The sequence below is a fragment of the Aphelocoma coerulescens genome, chromosome 7 (genome assembly GCF_041296385.1).
Source record: "Aphelocoma coerulescens isolate FSJ_1873_10779 chromosome 7, UR_Acoe_1.0, whole genome shotgun sequence".
Classification (NCBI taxonomy): Eukaryota; Metazoa; Chordata; class Aves; order Passeriformes; family Corvidae; genus Aphelocoma; species Aphelocoma coerulescens.
In genome coordinates, this window is record NC_091021.1 from 28,619,942 (window position 1) to 28,625,941 (window position 6,000).

Below are 6,000 nucleotides of genomic sequence, written 5' to 3' on the forward strand. Positions count from 1 at the left end.
GCCCTGATTGTCCACAGAGAACAGAGCTGTTGCAACAGCTGTGGTAAAAAATGGGGCACATCAGTGCAAAACAGTTAAGTACCGCAAACCAGGCCTCCTGAGGGACTGCTCTCATCTTCTTGTAATTGAGAGGTCTCAGTTCAGGCCTGAGGGGTTTTTTTCAGTCTAAACTACCACAGCACAGATTAGTAGTGAAACTCTATCGATCCTTTATGAGAAGCAGTCACCTCCCTGGCGCTTACAAGGCATTTCTTGAAAAGGGTCTTTCAAGACAGACCGCCTCTTGGAAGGGGTTCCTTCTGTCTACTCCTAGAAGCAGGCTGGAAGGATCAGCCACACCACCATGAGTGACAGCAGTATTTCAGCACAGAGCTGATTAATATCCCCAGGCACTGATATCCTGTTGGTCTAGGGGGGCTCAGCTTCAATCCAGTACCAGCCAAGGCTGGTGCTAATTCTGCTCCAGCCAAACCCTGACCCACTGCTCTGCCTCTAGACCTCTCTGCAAGCTGTGTTTACTGAGAAAGATGCTTGAGATGTAAAGATCCTTAAGATAAGCAAGGACTTGAGTAGAGGGAATGGTAGGCAAGTTGTCCTTGCAACAAGGTAGGAAGCCAGCAAATAAATCTGACACAACAGCTCCAACAGGCTGTGACACTAGAAACTAATGTGTATCACTTCTGTGCTAGGTCTGAATGGAGCTGTCTCTGCTCATTGTCTGAGGGTCTTTAATTTCCTTTTTCCTGGGGGAAGAACCTTGCATGAGAAGTTCAGCTGTGTGTATTCTGAGTCTTGTGAATCACTTGATTGTGGTCAAAACCACTGTCATCTTTCAGTTGCTAACTGGCTTCCTAAACTTGCCTACTGAAACAGTAGGATTGCTGTGTGGTAAATAAATTACTTTTGACAGGAGACTGCCAGCACTGCTCCCAGACGCCAGGGAAGCCACAAGATGGGCTGCACCATGTCTGACTGGAGCAGCTCTAGCACTGTATCCACAACTAGTGCAGTGTCAGGCTGCTTCTGCAAGCACTGACAAAGAACCAAGCCTGCAAACTCCCACTACCATCTGCTGAAGCTTCATATCCCAAAGGAAAAATGGATTTTTGCTTACACGTATCTTTAAGCATTTCAACAGCAGAGAAGGCAAGGGCGTAGACACTCTCTCTAGCTAAAAACACAAAGACATGCTTTTTCTTTATAAGAAAAAATTTACTGCTGCTCCTTGACTTCCTGTCTAGGACAGGGTTTCTTTCAAAAGCTTTAGAACCTTTAGTCCCTTTCTGGAGAGAAATCCTTAGGACAGGTACTGTTGAATTCCCAAACAGGTTATTTCTAGAATATGAAGAGACTGTTCCAAAAGGTCTGCAAAGGGCCCTGAGTTGTTCCAGGCCCTGAGATGTTACATGGCAAAGTGAGTATCAGCAGACAGTGGAGAGTTTTTTTTTCCCCTTGTGCTTCACCTTGAAGCAGCTGTTAGCAAAGCCAGAAAACTCCTCTGCCCCTTGGTGTATTTAACACACCCTTGGCAAAGGGACTGCAGTCTGTCAGCTCATGAATATGGGAATTGCCTCATTCTCCAGCTATTCTTATTACTTCAGCCTGAGGATCCCAGCTTTCCATAACTAATTCCTGAAATCACAGACTTTCCACTGTCCTTTCTGTCCTTGAGCGGCAAATCGCTCCTCCTCATGTAACTGATGCTGGTGCCTGCTGTGGGGCCACTGGTTTTCCCAGGGCCCTCCCCTAGCAGGGACGGCACCATGGACAAGGTTACTGACCCCTGCACTCCCGCGCAGCTCCCGGAGATACTCACCCTTTGTTGCTGTAACTTACAGGAGGATGTCTGGAAAATAACAAGTGCTGTGCAGTGGCTCGGGCTGCCTGAACAGCTCTGAAGCCTGGGCAGTGAGCTGGCAGGCTGGCAGCTGTAGTGCAATCCATCCCTGACAGCAGACATCTCTCACCCTGTTCCTACAAGCTGCAGAGCCCCCTGACTTCCTCCACATCTCACCTCGTCTGCAACTCACACAAAGTCTCAGGATTTGCAGTGCCTCCCACCTGTCACTTCATCTTCCCCTCATTGTCACATATGTTCTCAGTCCACTTTCCCTCTCTGTGCCCATGTACTTGTTTTCTACCTCTTTGTTATTTTCCCTTATCTCACTGATCCTGCCAGCCCTGTCCCTCCTCCCAAGACTCAGAGCTGAAGCTGTTCCTGTGCTGGAAGGTGATAATGGCTGCCAGGAACCAGCTGTGAGGGCCACTGCAAACTGAAAAACAGATGGAAGCTGAGACTGGGCTCATTATGAAGCAGGGACTGCAAGACTTGTGGAGATGCTGGCCAGAGGTGCCCAGTTTATTCCCAGAGACAAATGGGTGCATCCTGTGAATGCTGGCAGGTGACATGGGAGCAGGAAACTCATCAAGCTGTGGACAGCTTTCCAATCCTGGCTATGGAGTGCTGCATGTGATGCCTCCTCATCTCACTAACACACTCACAACTGCTGCTGCCAAGCTGCTCTGGACAAGGAGATGTGCTCACTGCAGTGGCAGCTGAGGAAATCTCCAGGCTGGTTCCAAGGGCTACATTCCTGCAGGACACAGGCAGGTTAGAGCTTTTGTCGTAGACCAAGAAGCAGCTACAGCAGCACAGGCTATATTGCAACAGGATCATGGCAAGGTGGAAAAAACCCATTAAGATCTTCCTATCTTTTGTGATACAGGTTTTTTCTCCCAAAAGCTTGCCAAAAAGGGTAACTGCATCAATGGAAAATATGTCCTCTAGCAGTTCATTTCTTAGTTCCAAACTGGCCCATTCAAAAGCTGCAGAAGAAATCACCTTCAAAGTCCATGGTTTTGTTATCAGAACCTCCCTTTCAATTAGTCATATTATAAGGCTGTAAACGCAATAATTCCATCAATACTATGGAACAGTCATGTTGCATTTGTATTAACATAAATGTGTGCTGATATGCCATAGAGCTAATCTGATATGACAGTAATTGGCTGATGCCCAGCCATGGAGGCCCTGGAGCTATCCTTGCTGTCTCTCCTCTAAAAGAACTGTCCTCTGAAACACTGGAAAGGAAACAAACTGTGATGCCATATCTTGCCTGCCATCAATCAGCAATGCTTCCTGCACCTCCAGCACTGAGGTGTTTGAGGTTGGGGGGTAATTGTTTGGTTGGGAGAGCTGTATTTGAAGTGGAACTTGATGTCCTACAAACTTAAATATTAAGAAACCAGGATTTCCAGACTATCTTGTTAGACTAAATCAGACTCAGCAAACACGCAATGGATTATAAACTCAGAAAATCCATAAAAGCATTCCTCTCCCTTTCCTCTGTGACTACTGGGAGCTGTGCATCATCACCTAGTCTTGCAGTAGGCTTTTCTTACACAGATGAAGCTTAACGAGATTAAAACTTTATAAATGCTTTGGGGCTACTGTTGCTATCTTGTACAGTGCTCTACAGACAGAGGAAAGCCTTAAATCTGAGACTGCACCTGGGGTTCTCTGGTTAAAAGCCTTAAAGGAGATCAATATAAGCACTGCCTAAAGATGTGAACCAGATCTCAAACACAGTCCGTCTCCTGTCTGGGCCATGAAAGAAAGCGGACAGACTCAAAACCAGGCTAGGATCAGGAGTCTTTGCAGTTGCAGTTACAATAGGAACCACTAATTTTGCTTTTGGAAATATACCCTTCAAAGGACCTTAGTGAAGAGAGACCATATCTCTTTTTGAGGGAGGCTATCAAAGAAACCACAGCAGACACCCAGGCTTTCTGTATTTGGCTCATCAGCTCTGTGCATGCTTTGCTGTCTGTCTGCACAATGCCTTGCCTAATGCATCCTCGTCCATGATAGAGCTCTTGGGTTCTACCTCAGTACAAACCAAATAAGAGAGACTTGTTTTACTCAGAAACCATTCTTCTCAACAGTATGGCACTAAAGGCACATCGCTTTTGGCAATATGCCAGAGCAGTATCTCAAAATCCCAAAGCATACGTGGCCTGACAGTGCCCAAAACACCTCATGGAGCAGCCAGTGAAATTAAGAGAAAATTTTTTAAAGTAAGGTGGGGAAGAACACCTTAAATAGGGAATTTGGAATTTGTGCTTAGGTTCTGGATTTGACTTAAATCTTTCTAGGTCTCTTATCTGCTCCTTCATCTGTAAAATGAGATCAATAAAACCTCCCCAGATTTGCAGCAGTGCTCCCAGTCTTAATTGATGTCTGTGAAGCATTTTGAGAGCCATGAGTGAAAGAAACCATTACCAAGCCCTCAGGCCTTACTATAATACCAACAAACAAGCAGAGTTGTTTATAATGCTTTTCAGTGCCACAATGACTAGGAAATGAGAAAGGCTAAAGTGTAGATGCACCCAGTGCTGCTTTGCTGCAGTGTAAATGAAAATGGTATGAGTTGATTTTACAGATCTTCCTCCAGGGAATTCTGCTTTCAATAATGCAGTAAAACTTCTACCTCTATGGATTCAAACAGATGCCCTTGCTAACACCTCAGGTATCAAAACCTATTAAAAATTTGGGAGAATGCGTCTTGGAGTCGAAATTACATGGAAATTAATTAAGAAATTACTCACTCGGACCTCGCAGATTTAAAGAGCCAGGTGCTGCCCAGCCACCCCTTCCCAACGATCGAACTCAGCCTAGTACCGTACCAGCACACGATATCCCACCTTGCACATGACAAAAAGCCCCCAGGCATCACCAAGGCTCTGTCCTGCCGACTGTAAAGCTGTCTGTCCCTGCGGGTGCAGTTTTAGGAGCCGGGACGAGCGGCCGGGCTCATCCGGACCAGGGCACGGGCAGAGCGCTCCAGCCCGTGCTGCGCCAGCGGAGCCCCCGCTGCCGGCGAGGACCGAGCGAGTGCGGGGTGCGGGCACATGCGGGACCCCGGCAGCGAGCAGGTGTCAGCCGGGGCAGGTGTGGAAGGGCTTGGGAAGAGCGCGTATCCCCCGCTCCCGTCTCCAGGCTGGGCGCGGAGCTGCCGGTAGGACCCAAGCGGCCCCGCTGGACCCGGGGAACGAGACCCAGCACACAGATAAATAAATCATAAAGCGCTCTATGAGCGGTCCCGCAGCCCTCCCCGCCGCGCAGCCATTTGCCTTTGTTGCAGCCCCGCGCCCGCAAGGTGCGGCGGGGCCGGGGCTGAGGATGAAGAAGGAGCTCGCTCCCCGGTCGCTCTCCCCTCACAGCAGGGCGGTGGGGACACATCCTGCGGGACTGGCTGCCGAGAGGGACCCGCCCGCCCGTCGCCCGCACCTACCTACCTGCGGAGCCCGCCCGGGACGCGTCGCCCGCTGCCTTTGTTGTGCATGCCCGCCCCGGCAGCGCCGAGCCGCGGGTCGGCTCCGGCCCGGCCCCCCGGCGCCCGCCGCTCGCAGGCCCAGCTTAGCCCGTCGCCGCGGCAACGGCGGGCGCGGCTCGGGCGAGGTACCGGCCTCAGGGCCCCGCCCCGAGCGGGCTGAGGGGACAGAGCGGGGGGTCCCCGGAGGGCCCCGCCCCGAGCGGTGCTGAGGGGATGGAGCGGGGCGTCCCCGCGGGGCCGGGAGCGGGCGGTGCTGAGGGGACAGGGCGGGGGGTCCTGGCGGGGCCGGGAGGAAGCGGCCCCGCAGCCCCGGCTGTAGCGCGCTCGTCTCTCGTTGCCCGCCCTTCTCCCCAGCCCTGCGCCCCTCCTTCCCCAGAGGGCCGGGCAGTTCCGAGCTGGGTTTAGGTTAGCCCTCGGCTTCCTCTTACAGTGCTTGGGATCCCTCATTTTCCATATCCGGTAGCTTTTCTTTAGACTGGCCACCTCGGGAGTCCCTATCTCCGGTCACAGATCGCACGTTCTTTTGTCCTACAGCAAGCACGGCTCGGGTGACTCTCTTGACTATCTTCCTGCATCAGCCTCCACAGGCTCTTACACGTGACGGGCAGTCTGTCTGGAAAGAGGGGAGCTGCTCTGAGAATAAAGCCAAGACAGTGGTAACGCC

The 6,000-nt window shown here is 51.0% G+C and overlaps 1 protein-coding gene across 3 annotated transcripts in view; it reads right to left on the reverse strand.

Annotated features, from left to right (window-relative positions):
• LOC138113133 (uncharacterized) overlaps window positions 1–5,346 on the reverse strand; it is a 45,752-nt gene extending 40,406 nt beyond the window's left edge. Inside the window, exon 1 of one of the 3 annotated variants that reach the window (XM_069021050.1) lies at window positions 5,299–5,346. The gene's annotated coding sequence lies outside the window, so the exon portion shown is untranslated. Of the gene's footprint in view, window positions 1–1,816; window positions 1,863–5,298 lie in introns of those variants that run through there. The other 2 variants (XM_069021044.1, XM_069021048.1) reach the window with 2 other exon arrangements.
• Window positions 5,347–6,000: the final 654 nt, after the last annotated feature.